Genomic DNA, 14,183 nt, shown 5'->3' on the forward strand with positions numbered 1-14,183 from the left:
CTCAGCTGGCACCTAAGCAGGGGCAGGGAGGTGTCTCCAGGCAGGTAGATCAGCAATGTGGACGGTGGAGTCCCATGTCGCCCTGTGGTTACAAGGAGAAGAGGACCAGAACAATGATGAGCTTCAGTGATGACTTTTCAAACATCTGATAACACGTGTTAATGTAAACATTTTTCACTAACTTAAATTTTTTCCTCGGAAATGGCTGTTTCCAGGTTTGAAGCAGGAAAGAGATAAGACATCATGCTGAGTCAGAAAGCAAGGAAGGTTTCCAGGATGAACAGGCAGGGTCCATAGGACACAGAAATTAGCTCCTATGGTCTGAAGTCATAAACCTGTGAAACTTAAGAATAATGGACTCTGGTTCCACTCAAGATGGAGTAAGGGTCTACGGCCATGCCACCCTGAACACGCCCGACCCCGTCTGATCTCGGAAGCTAAGCAGAGTCAGGCCTGGTTAGTACTTGGATGGGAGATCACCTAGGAAGACCAGGTGCTATAGGTGTAAAAAATCAAAATTAAGGGACTGTAAGCTGACAAGGTCCTTGCAATCTATGAGGTCAACCAAGGGTTGCCTTGCTTAAAAAGGAAAAAAAAAAAGATGCAATAAGGACACTCTAGTCCATCACTCCTCCTGATTATAACAAAAAAACCTTAGATAAGATACATAAAGCAACCACCACAAGACTCTGAAAGGTGGATGAATTTTCTTTCTTTTGCTGCTGAAACAAATGATCACCAACTTAGTGGTTTAAAACAACATAAATATATTATCTTAGAGTTCTACAGGTCGGAAAATGAAAATGGGTCTGCAGAGCTGGGTTTTGCCTGCAGGTTCTGGAGGAGAATCTATTTCCTGCCCCTTCCGGCTTTGGAAGACTCCCGTGTCCCTTAGCCTGTGGTTCTTCCCTCACATCACTCTGACCTCCGTTTCTGTCCTCACATCTCCTCTGACTCTGACTCTCCTGCTACTCTCTCATACAGGCCCTTGTGATTTCATTGGCCGCAGCCAGACAATTCAGGATCATCTCTCCATCGCAAGGTCATTAACTTAATCAGGTTTGCAAAGTCTCTTTGCCACGAAGGTAACATTTTCACAGGTTGTGGGAATTTGAACATGGACGTCTTTGCAGAGGGTTGGAAGGGGGCATTATTCTGCCTACTACATTGGATAAAGAGCAGGGGGACTGCATAAGGAATCCAGGTCTGACGAGATGACCTGGAAGTGAATTCCCAGGTTTTTCTATTCTTTTTTTCCTCCTTCTGTATATCCTAGCTTGAGCTCTGGGGTAGCCTGCACCCCAGAAACAAGAGAGGACACAGACAGAGGAAGCTCTAAGAATAGTTTGTTCTCTCCAGCCATGGATGTGGCTGGGGTGGAGGGTGCGGAGCAGATCCGCAGGACTGAACACTTGGAACTTTCCCTACTCTGTGTCAGGCCAGAGCCAGCAATGAAACGACATCAGGAAATCTGCAAATTTCTGAACAGAAATGCTTTGTTTAGGAGTCCGGAACTGTATCAAGCAAAAATAATACTGACCAATAGAGAGCACCATTGAGTCCCATAGCACTGGTCTTAGACGGCCAACACAAATTGCTGAGATATCAGGGCTGCATACAGACTGAATTCTAAGAAGGTTCTTGGGAGATTAAAACCAGGAAAGAAAAGGAAAAGATCCTTCAGGCTGAAAACAAGCATCAATCATTAAAAATGCAGAAAAAAACAATATGACTCATGAATTTCAAATATAGACAGAAAATGAATATTTAACAATGATACTAAGATAAAATAGAATTAGGCAGTTCCTGGATATGACGGTAAAAACAGAACCTCGTCAGTTAAAGCCTTTTACCTATTTCCTTTGAATTTTTCGAGAAAAATTTTCAAGTCACCAACAACTGTGCAATTTCAGGTCCCTTTCACAGAGTCATAAATCAAGCCAGAGGATATTCCAAAAACCATTTAAACCCAATTATGCATTCCAGGAAAGAACAATACTTAGCTGACTCAAAAAAAATATTTTTTTGAAGGTATTTCGAAAGAACTCCTAACACCTCCTCAATTCCCCTTTCTGACGCTCAACCCATCTCAGAGTCGTCACTTGTGGCCCCTTAGCACCTAGAAGGCCAGATCCCAGCCAATGTCGCAACCTGGACAGCCCTAAATTCTCCTCCTGATTTCTAGTCCCTTATTCCCAGAGTTGTGCTCCTGGGTCAGGCTGTGATGTACGACTGTATCACCTATGATGCGTCCCAAGTGCCCCCAGATGCAAAGGTTAGCTTCTGCATCACTTCCTACAAGGAACCCGCTCGCCCTGAGCATTGCGTGAGTTTTAATATAACGTTTTCAAGGTTGAAGAGCTTGCAGGGAAGGTCAGACGTGAGCGCACAAGGGCCTCTCTCATCTCCCCACTCTCTTCTTCTCTCTCCTCTGTACCTTGTGTGATTGTCTCCTCTTTACCCAGCTCTAAATTTTACTTTATTCATGAAGATTAGTCTCTCTCTCTCTCTCTCTCTCTCTCTCTCTCTCTCTCTCTCAGTATCAAGATGTCTCCATGACTACCACAAGTAGACAAGACTTCCAAACAACTATATTGCTCTTGTAAAGAGAAACTTTGATGCTTGAAATTATCTCTGTCTTAGTCCATCTCGCTAGGCAGGATCATTTCATAGAACGCTAATGTCCCCTGCTACTGTTCTCCTAATGCTTCGCTAAAGTTCTTGAGCGAGAGAGTAACTTATGTAAAAGACTATCCGATTTCTACATACTGAAGTCCAGTCTCTCCCACTGATATACTTTATGTCTTCTTCCATTTCCTATTACTTTTCTTGCTCATACCTCAGGTGGGGTTCCCCTGAGAAGCAAGTGCTGAGACAGGGATTTGAATGCAAAGAGCTAATTTGGGAGGGGATCCTAGGAAGCTCAGGTAGGGGAATGGGAACATGAAACAGAATTGGGGAGGAAGCCAATATGGAATGCACTCAGTATCACTCAGAGCAAATGGGGCTTCATCCTGCCGAGGCTCTTGGGGAGATGGCGTTCAACAGGTCTCTCAAGTCATGGGCCAAGAGAGAAGGAAAGAGGTATTTGGCCATCAACTACATCCATCACTGGCTGAGGGTAGCTCCCAGGGGCCTTCAGGCCCTGCCACTTCTGGCCTGCTTTGCACAGGGCTGAAGCAGAAGCTTGCTCCTGCAGCCAGAGAAAGCCCTCAGGCAGGGCTGCAAGTGCATTCGGTAAGAGGTCATGGCATAGCTGGGTACTGGGATGACGAGTGCCTCCAGGGGCGTGAGCAGAGCAATAACTTAATATTCTAGGATGAATATCCTAGACCTCTTCAGCCTGTACTGTTCTGCACTAGTCCAGGTGGTGCTATTTCCATACGGCATAAGATAACTAACTTGCACCCAATCACCCAACCTGGGTTACTTGGCTTCTTCTGTTCTCTGGAAACAGTTTTGGAGAGACTCTTATAACATAGTGAACATCAACCGAGAAAGCAAAGTATAAACATGTCAGGGAAATGCAAGTGATATGTATCACTACTTGATGACGTGGTGGATGACATTTAATTCCAGTGGTTCTCCCCACAATTTTGACAGCTTACTTACCCTAATGAACTTTATCATTTTCAATCTGGGCTTACAAATTCCCATTGATTATCAGTAAAGGAAAAATCCGTTATCAGGAAAAGAAATGTCTATAAATGTGCTATTGAATTCAGATACCTTGGCTTTGGGCAGAGCGAGAATTTCCAGTAATGCAGTATGATTTGTTTCATTTTGTCATAACGTATTCGACTCAAAACATGATTTAGTCTGATTTGATTATGTATAAATATTGGATCGAGAAACGATGATTTCCTCCAAGTAAAATTAACTAAGTGCGCACATGTCTTTTGCAACTGGAGCCTGAAGTGATATGTCTTTTTTGTTCTGCCATTCTTTCAGCAACCCCCAACGAGTGTCCTTATATTCCATTATAAAGCAGTGGTATCAACTGGAATGGGAGATGTCTAGGAGACACAGGTGGGTCCCCTTTGTGGTCCCACCCAGGTCCTCCCATCATGTTCCCAATTTATATTTCCCTTTTGACTCATGTCTCAAAATTCCTATGACAGCTAGATCTCTGTATATAATGAACTAATTCAAGGCAAAAATAGTTTGAAAAGAGCTTAATGCTTTACAATTCCCCCAAGATATTTTGTGTTTTAAAAAGCAGTATGCTATTAATGGTGGCATCTTAGGCGATGTGTTGATAAAGCTGCAGAAATATATTTTTTTGCAGGAAGACTTTGAGCAGCATTGCTCAAAATTTTCTCTTTGGGTGACTACCTTTTGCATCTTGTGATATCAGTCTTAGAGAGTTTCCAATAAAAATATCATGAGACAACTGAATGAATTGACTATGTGAATAAGGGATGAGTTAGAATGCAATACACTTCTTTGCAGAAAGATCTCTTTTAAGTTTGATTTTTATGGAGTTCTACTTGTTTATCCCATGGTGGTCCCATGGAAAAACACATAGAAAAGAAATCCTGAAAAATAATTGAATTGTAATTGTGTATGCGGAGGAGCCTCCAATAGGAAATAAGAGTTTGTGGAGCAGAATTCAACCTCGGAAAAGTAATTCCCCAGAGACTATCCAATCCATCATACGCCATGTAAGGCATACTCTTGGTTGTCTCCTAATATCCATTCTCTTCCTCTTTTAACTCCTGATCTTTAGCCGAGCACATGGTCACCAGACACATTTCCCAATGAGGTATAGATGTGATCTCATCATGTGATTTTATCTGAGGACCTTACTTAACCGTAAGAGCCCACCTTTTCTCTTCCCCCTTCCCCTTGACTCCCATCAACCCTTTCTTCATCCTGCTGCTTAACATACTGATATGATGTCTCCAGCTCCATCTTGGACCATTACGATGAAGGTCATACCCCAGGATGGCAGAGGGGAGAGCTGGAAGTAGCCTGGGCCTCTGAGAACTTCAGGAGCAGAATCACCACACAAGTCATGGAAGATTTAACTTCAGACTCCAAACTTCTATTGAGCATTTCTGTTAGAGTCGAACTAATCTCAAGTGATACAATATATTTTTTATTTTTTTAATCTAAATAATCTGACTCAATTTCTCATAGGAAAGAAGGACCTATGCATCATGCAGGCACATTCACAAGTCGGAGAGCTAATTTTATCACATATGTCAATACTCCAGTGTTATCAAGATGGTTTTTTAATATTCTTCTCTCTTGCTATTTCATAATGATCGCTGATGCCTAGATAATTGGAGCATCAGAGGAAAGTAACAAGAATATAGCCAATGTAATAACTTGTTAATTAAAAAATGATAATAAAGGCTACTCAGAAGCAGGGGTTTAGTCCTAGTTTTAGCTGCATATTATTAGGCAGAATTCTTTTGAAGCTGGGGAAAATGAGAGGCCTACGAGGCACTAGAAACATCTGTAACCCCCTGTACCCTATGAATGAACAATTAAATGAATCCTGAAACATCCGATGACCTTTGTATTCCAATATAAATTATATCTTTAAGGCTGCAATAAGATCCAAGGTCTTTTTCGTGAAGCAAATAATATGGTTATATATGTTTTTGGAAGGAAAAAAGACCTAAAAATGACTTTTTGAGATTGCATTTTGTGGAAATCATCTAAGAGTGGCCAACCTGCAGAGCTCTATAATCCAAAGGCTGATCATGCAATGTCAGATCTTTGTAAACAGTTACATCCTGGAAAGTCAAGATATGTCTTTGAATAATGACAAATGTGAGGGAATGACACTATTCTTCATTTGATAGAAATATTATTTTGGGATAAAAAGACCAATTTAGAAAGAAAGAACTCCACAAACTGAACTAGCAGGACACTGGTTGTTCTATCAACAAGATGAGTTAAAATCGATGTCTACTACTTTCTGTTGACATGTCATTTTGCAAACCCTCTGCCAAATCTTGCTGCGATTTTGTTTCACACATTAATAAAAAACCTGATCCTCCTAGACCCTAGGTAATTTCCCGAAAATAGTGTTCTCAATGTTGGCTGCACATTAGAATCACTAGGGAGCTTTAAAAAAGACCCAGGCCTAGGGGAGGGGGTTTGGGGGAGTGGGAGAATGGGCTAAGAGTTAAAGAAGTACAAATTGTAGTTGATAGTCGGTCACGGGGATGGGAAGCATGGCAGAGGGAATACAGTTAGCATTAGTAAGTTGGCTAGGTGGAGGGCCAGGGGAGGGAGGGAGCTGAGCTATATAGGTGTCTAACCAATGTACTGTATACTTAAAATTCATTTAAATAAATAAATTTTTTTAAAAAGACCCAGGCCCAGGCCCAGGCCCAACCCCAGACCAACTAAGAACTCGTTGCCAGTTGGGCTGAGCCACTAGCATGCTCCATATCACCCCAGGTGATTCTAATACGCAGCCTGGGTTGACACCTACTGCCACAAAGGAGCCCCACTCCACCTGTGGAACTCAAGTCAACTCACATCTTGTTTGAATTAAAATACACTGCAAATTAACCCTGTCATCCCTTCCCCCAAACAGACCAGGTCTAGATTTTCCCCTCACATTCTCATGCTTGCTTCATTTTAGATAAAGGGATCAGGAAAAATAATTTTCCAAAATTGTTCCCTTTCAGTTTTGCAGTTTTTGGTTTGACCACAGTCTTCTCTAAATAAAACCAGATTTTTTTTTTTAGCAAGAGAGAGGAGAGATTAAGATAAAGTAAAGGAGCGGCTTGACACTTGACCCAGACTGGAGACAGAATAAATCAACACTATCCCACCCTGTCACCTCAATGTCCATCTGCAAGCACCCTCTGCCTCAGGTAAGGGTGTAAGCCTGATGTTGGCGTTTCCAGAACTTTTTCTGTAGGGAAATCCAAGTAATAAATAGGGGTAGCACCTGTCATCTTGCTCTGCGAGGCCAAAATCTCACTAAAACATGAAAGAAAAATAACTGCTAATGTTGATAACGTCTTTTGATCATTCCCACTCATTGGGAGTCTTGCTATTTGAAAGCAGTGTCTTTCCTCTGTAAGCATCAAGGTGGTGATCGTGGGGGCAGTGGAGGATGTTAGATGTCAAAGCAGCTTTGTTACTGATTGGTGAGTAATTCAGGGTGAAGTTCAAATCCTGACTCTCCCAGAAATTATTAAGATAATTTGATTCGAATTCTAATCCTGCTCCCCCATGTCTTTGCTACATGATGAAATCAAAAGCTGGACAGGGGCATCCGTGAAGAGACAACAGCACATAACAAATTCAAAAGTTATACATGGGAGTCTGTTAAGTTATCCAAAATTGACTAATCAAATTTTAATACTTTCCTTCTCTCCAACCTAATCATGAATTAGAGTACTTCTCAGAGCAAGGTGATTTCCACAATCAAAATGACATACTTAGAATCTTGGAAATGTTTAGAGTATTAAGTGATTAACTAAATAAGCACCATTGGCTGGTTAAATTGCATAATGTAAAATGAATATTACTTTCAGATATTCAAATAAAAGCATTAAAACACTGAACGTAATTGCAGTCAACTTTTGATTATCTATATTCATGGAAAAGAAAAGGCGATTGAATAAATGGAAAGTTAGACCATGTTTCTGAAAGGGAAGACAAGCGTCAATTCTAAAAGCAACATATAAATGCCATTCCAATCATCATAAAATGGGAATTTTTTAATGAGTGAAATGATTTAAAAGTTTGTCTGGCAGAATAAATGTAAGAAAACAAAGCTAAGGAAAAATTAAAGAAAAATAGGGAAATAATTTATCTTTCCAGAAATTAAAACTTACTGTGAAACCTATTGTACAGAATCGCCCTGTCCTATAGCTATAGCTGTTCTCTCCCAGTTCTCCTTTCTCCTTACCCATTTAAGTCTAGAATTTTACTTTACTGTACCTGTTTTCCTGAACCCATGCTATTGTAAATAGTCCATCAAGTAACCGTTTCTCAATTTTTCTGTTGAGTATACCACCTGTTTCCTCCCAAGCTCCTCACTGATACTCTTATTTTTTAATATTATTAGCTATAGTTAAAATTCCTAACATACAATAAATTATATGAGCTTATTGGTAAAAACCCTTTTCAAACACAATGCAATCAAAGGCCAGCCAAGTGATTCAGAAGGCCTATGATGCATTCTCTCTCTCTCTCTCTCACTCTTTCTCTCTCTCTCTCTCTCTCTCCCTGGCGCTCCAGTCTAAACTTACAGGTGAAGCTAAGGGCAAAGGGGCCAGAGGAAGCCTCAGATGCTAACACCTTAACAGCACTTACAGTCCATGGTATCTGGCCTGGATTCTTGGAAATGTGGTCTGGCCCCGTCATCTCCTCGGGGACACAGCTGGCCACTGGAAGGCAGTCCAACATAACATTTAAAATTCAAAATGTGAAACGCAGAATAATGAAGCCATCTGGTCCATATTATGTTGTCCAACAATTATAAGTAATGTGAGCTATAAATACAACAAGCAAAAGGAAGCAAACAAGAGGCCATTAATCAATACAGACAATTTGTGCAAGATGTGATGACTCAAGTGTATTTACACAAACACAGAAAATCCTTTTTGAGGAGAATCTTTACAAATAGTGGACTAAAGCAGATCTAGATTGAAAAATACCACCTAAAAATGTCCTTCAGTCATGTAACTTCTCAGAAGTAATCAAAATCTGCAAAGGGATTTCACACCGAGAACCTAGATGTTGATATTTAATAACTCGCAGGGTTATATATGAAAGGAAACAGAGTCAGTTTGGGCTCAGAATCCAGGGTAACTTCACGAGGGTTACATCATCAGAACACCTTAGTGGCGAGGACTCTAAGAAACTAGAAATACTTGTCATCAGCCCCACTCACAAAACCTGTAGGAGCTTGACAAGGAAATAAAGCATTGAAATGATTGGGCTGTGGATCTTTACAGCCAACAGTCTCTTCAGCTCTCTGACTATCCCACAGTCACCTCAAACTCAATATATCTAAAATTGAACAAATGTTCCTCCCATCTCAATCTGGACCTGCTCTTATATCCTCAGCTTCTAACATGAGCAACTGAATGGATAATGATGCAATCTGCCAAGAGAGGAAACATCAAAACACATAGTTGATTGCTCAGAAGAGGAGGGAGTGTGGGAGAATGGACTGCTTGTTCCCAGTCCTTTCTTCTCCTCCTTCACTAGGGTTTACTGTGGGCAGAGAACAGACCCCAACCCTCACCGATTTGCTTTGGCTTGGCCTCTGTAGCACTTCCACCATTGGCCATGCGAAGAACATGCTCTCGGTAGCTACTGGTGATACATGGAGCAGATGAGAAACCCACCTGCAGCGAGAAGCCAAGTGCTGCAGATCCACAACCACTCACAGACAATGAGTAAGAAATAAATGCTTGCTTCTGTAAGCCACTGAGATTTGGGGGGTGAGTTGTTTTGTAGCATTGTCACAGCACTCCCATATGTCACTACTGAGCACTTGAAATGTGGCTGGTCTGAATTGAGACGTGCTGTAAGTTGTAAAATCCACACCGAATTTCAAAGACTTAATATGAGGGGAAAAATGTAAAATATCTCGTTAATAACTTATGATTTCAAGTTAAAATTACAATGCTTTAGATATATTGTGCCAAAATATATTATTAAACTTAACTTCACCTGTTTCTTTTTACTTTTTTAATATGACTACCATATATTCTCAAATAATACATGTGGCTCACCTTTTATTTTTTCAACAGTGCTGGTCTAGGGAACAGCTGAGGTGGAGAAGGGAACAGAAAGGGGACCTTGGTGCTATTCAAATGCTGGGATGGGAACCTGGGCTCTTCACCACCAAAGCATCTCTGACTGTTGATGAGAATACCAATAGTCCTCACAACTCACAATGTTCAAGATGTTCCAGATCCGAGGAGTCAGGCTCACTATGTCTCAGGAATATCCCTGGGAAATGTTTGGGTTAGCCAATGATTGGTCTTGCCAGTGTGTATAATACAAAGATGTATCTACTCACCCCCTAGCCATCCAACAGGCTTCAGTTCGAGCACTATATTAGACCCTTTCCCAGCTGGACCACATTCTACTGGTCTTCCATATTCTGTGCTGCATCAGTTCAAGGTTGGGCCTACAGCATATGCACTATATCTATGACAAGCTGAACTAAGTTGTGGTTTTTCACCCTGTCCACTTTTTCTCAGTATCTCATAATTACTCTCTTTCACTAAATAGAGAAACATAACCTCATCTGAAATAAAGATGTTGCTTAAATATTAGAGTAAAACAATCACCTTTGCATGATATGTCTCTGGAAGAACCCAGATCATTTGCTAATATGACCTCCAGGGAAGGGAGCAAGGTGACTGAGGACAGAGGTTGAAGAGAGAATTTGCTGTAATCTTTCAACATAGAACTTCTTTCATGCCATGAATTCTTTTAAACACTTTCAAGGGAATATCTTCACGATATGGAAAAAAAAAGACTTTTAAAACAGATTCCATTGGAGATTTGTAAAGAATTTTTCTTGTGTCGCATCTTTTAGATCAGCAGTCAACAAATTTTTATCTGTAAAGTGCCAGATAGTGAACGTTTTAGGCTTTATGGGTCTCTCTGGCAGCTACTCAACTCTGCTGCCGTAGCAGGAAAGCAGCCATAGACAATCTGTAAAGACAATCTGTAAAGGAATGCCAGTAAAACTTTTTCACAAAAACAGCCTTGATTTAGCCTGTGGCCATAGTTTGCCAGCCCCTCTGCTTTAGACAGCACCTCCTTTGAACACTAAAGAATGTGTAATCAAATCATGTGCTTTACTTTTTTATTCTTAAATAGGTTCAAATATATCTCCCTTAAACTCAAGTTAAGAGTTATGCTTAGAAAGTTTGGAATAAAGGAAAGATAATGGAGAACAGAAGAAAAACATCTGGCTTATGGTATAAAACCATAGAGTTGTGATAGTCACTCAGAAAAGCAAATGTGTTTCAAAACCCATGAAACACACTCCTCCTATGAGAAACCTTCCTGGTATGAATCAATGGGAGGAACACAGAAGTCACAGTTCTGGGTTGACAATTACTTCTGAGTCTTCATACTTCTCAAGTTTGACATTAAAACATTGTATACTTGTGTGAATAAATTCATAAATTGCTACTCCAGCAATGTAGATAATCTAACTAAATATTGATCTCTTGCTATTCAGTTCTCTACAGAAGTGACCATTATGACAAGCAGTATCATTGCCCTGGCCTGTGGAGTGTAATGAGGTTTCTCTAGTTCGGAGAATCCCCTAGAGAGGGTGATTCAGTGTGGAAAATTTAGTTTCCTGAAACACTGGCCCCAAGCCCCAGGTTCTAGGCTTTTATCTTACTCTACCAAATACTCCCAGCATATTAACTCTCCCACTGTCTCCCCGGAGAAAACAAATCAATGCGTCTATTTTCAAAACAATCTTCTGTTTAAGAAAAAGATGGGAAATTTAAAACTTAACATTAAGGCTTAAAAATGAACTATATAACCAAACAGTACCAACTGGGATTCCCCAGATCTTCACTGGTATTCTCAGAGGAAGCAGGTAATACGACAGAAGCTACAATGATGGAAAGTGTGCTCCATTCAGGAGATTAAACACCAAAAGGTGCATGGCAAAAAGCAGCTCGACGAGTTCCCCATCACAGCCCACATGCCCCACACAGAAAGCCTATGTTGAAATAAGGTATGATGCCCACCAGACCAGTGAAAATTCTTGGTGCTTGGCAACCTCAAAGAAAATAGGCAATCCAATTACTTTGTTCAAAGTCAATGTGAGTCACACTACAACTAACTTTTTCAAAAGGGTTCACCTATTATTTCTGTTACTAGAAGAAGCAGTGGCATGGGCAAAATGGCAGGTCATCATTACATTTGGCTTATTGATAAACCCATATTCAAATGTGAATACAAGTCGAATAGTGCCGCTAAGATTAATGACAAGTATACAGCCCTACTACTGATCCTGAGAATACAAATGTGACTCCATTTTACAAACTGGAAGAATCCCACATGCCCTCACCCATATATAAAACAGATGAGGTTGTAGGGAGGCACTGCGACGGGTTCGAAAGCCTAGGGCAAATGTGGTTCAAACTTGTTGCTGTTACATGACCTTGAACTCTCCCTTGCTCCAGTCAAGAAATCCAAACTCCAAAGACACCAGCACAGAAAGGAACCCCACAGGCATCATCTCACCAACTCTGGATTTCTGGTGATGTTTCTGAGTATCTCACTTTATCTTATACAGCATTTTTGGGTTGCAGAACCTCAGCTGTAAGGGCAATGGTGGTGAATGCCAATGTCTGGCACTGACCTTAATGGAGCATAGATGTATGTGTAACTAGTACCTTTTATCTCAACAAACTAGAAGATCCAAGTAAGAAATACAGCAACGAAAGTGACAATTATGAATGGAACTAGATGGTTTATGGAGAAAACAAAAAAGAATGAATGAGTCCTTTAGCTTCAGCCCAATCCAAACTAAAATCAAGTAAAAATTAGACTGATACCAAGCAGGTGATGATGACACCATTGAGACAGTGTCACCACCCAGCCAACTGCCCTGCCCATCTGGGAAACTGCACCCTCACTGGGTCTTATAGCTCTTGGCCTGCTGTCTTCACATTGTGTGACCATAGGCACCGATTTGGGTAAAACATTTACTGAATTTGCTCTGTAGGCATCCTGTGGCTCCCTGGTTTGTCATAGGACCCCATTTTATACTTCCTCACAAGTCTGTTTGTCTTTATTCTTTGACACTCTCATGGTCCCCTGAATATATCATGATTATAATTAAGGACTTATTTTCCTATAGATTTGTTTAAAGCCTGTCTTCCCCCAAGAGACAGTCAAGTGCAAGAAGGTAGGTTGCTTCTGTAGGGGAGGAAAAATAATTATCCCTCTTTTTCTAGATTCCTGGCTGAGAACTTTTTGTAATGAAACAAGACAGATTAGCAGAAGAAAAATAAGCAGCAGTTTAATAACAGGGATCCCTCCTGTATACATGGGAGAAATGAAAACTGAGTAACTCCCCTGAATGGCCCAAGCCAGCACCTTAAACACCATCGCCAGCTAAAGACAGAAGAAGTTGTTTTGGGGAGGAACAGGTTGGGGGAGTCAGTTATGGGAGGTTATCAGGAAGAGAACAAGGGTCAGGTCTTTAGGCAGATTTAGGTCCCTGCCTTCTCCTTTGATGAGAGTTTCTAGAGATTTAGAGTCACTCCACTTCCTGGTACAGAGAGGGAGGCACTCTTACAAATGGAGATTTCCTTCATAAGTAAAAATGTCTCTCACAAAAGGGTAACTTCTACTCAGTTTTCAGAACTTAGTTCTAAGTCTTCTGTTTCTTAAACATAATCAGCCTAAAATAATCCTTATGCCCAAGAAACATTTTGGGGACAAATTCTGCTCCATTACACTTTCCCCAGCACCTGACACCATGTTTGGCTCATGCTGGACCTCAAGATACATTTGTCAAATGAATGACTTTTAATAACTTTCTACGCGTTCATGTCCCACAGCTGCTCCACTATCTTAAGCAGTCTGAGCTACAACCATCCTGTGGCTTCACTGGATTCCAAGTTGAAGGATGTCTCCCAAGGAGGAAAATCTGACATAGCATCAACGTGGAGGCCATTTTATTGTTTCTTAAGCGCCCTTCCTTCCAGTGCTATCTATATGTGCATCATTGGCCCAGAAGGGAAAACACTCTATTGTAAGTGACTTTAGAAAGTATAATCATTACAATTAAAAACTTCTATTTAAGCCATCTGTGCTTGCGGGCCCTTTCTCTGTAAGACTATTTTAGCTTTTAACCTACCTGTGGGCTTTTCACTTGGAATCCCTTGTGATCTTCAAGTTGTGATCTCCATTTTCACAAGTGGGGCCCTAAAGCTCTTCAATATTTTTGTTTACCAGAATTATTCATTTCATTTCTGCAAGTGTTTGGTAAGCAAATGTTCTGTAGCTCTTGCAAAATAATGTTGTAATACCTTATGGCATTAAGAGAAAAAAAATTAAAAGGCCAAAAACAAACACAAAAAATTAACTGAGCAGTTAAAAAATCTAAATCAGTAGCAGAAAGCTCAAATGTAAGTAACTAAGTGAACAGGGAGAATAAGGAAGCATAGTGGTGGAGAATGTTGTATAACGGGGCCAGG

The 14,183-nt window shown here is 40.7% G+C and overlaps 1 pseudogene; it reads left to right on the top strand.

Moving 5' to 3' along the window:
- Window positions 1-386: 386 nt before the first annotated feature.
- LOC118608222 lies at window positions 387-505 on the top strand (annotated as a pseudogene).
- The last annotated feature ends 13,678 nt before the right edge of the window (window positions 506-14,183 follow it).

The sequence above is a fragment of the Rousettus aegyptiacus genome, unplaced genomic scaffold (assembly GCF_014176215.1).
Source record: "Rousettus aegyptiacus isolate mRouAeg1 unplaced genomic scaffold, mRouAeg1.p scaffold_m13_p_9, whole genome shotgun sequence".
In the NCBI taxonomy this organism is placed as follows: Eukaryota; Metazoa; Chordata; class Mammalia; order Chiroptera; family Pteropodidae; genus Rousettus; species Rousettus aegyptiacus.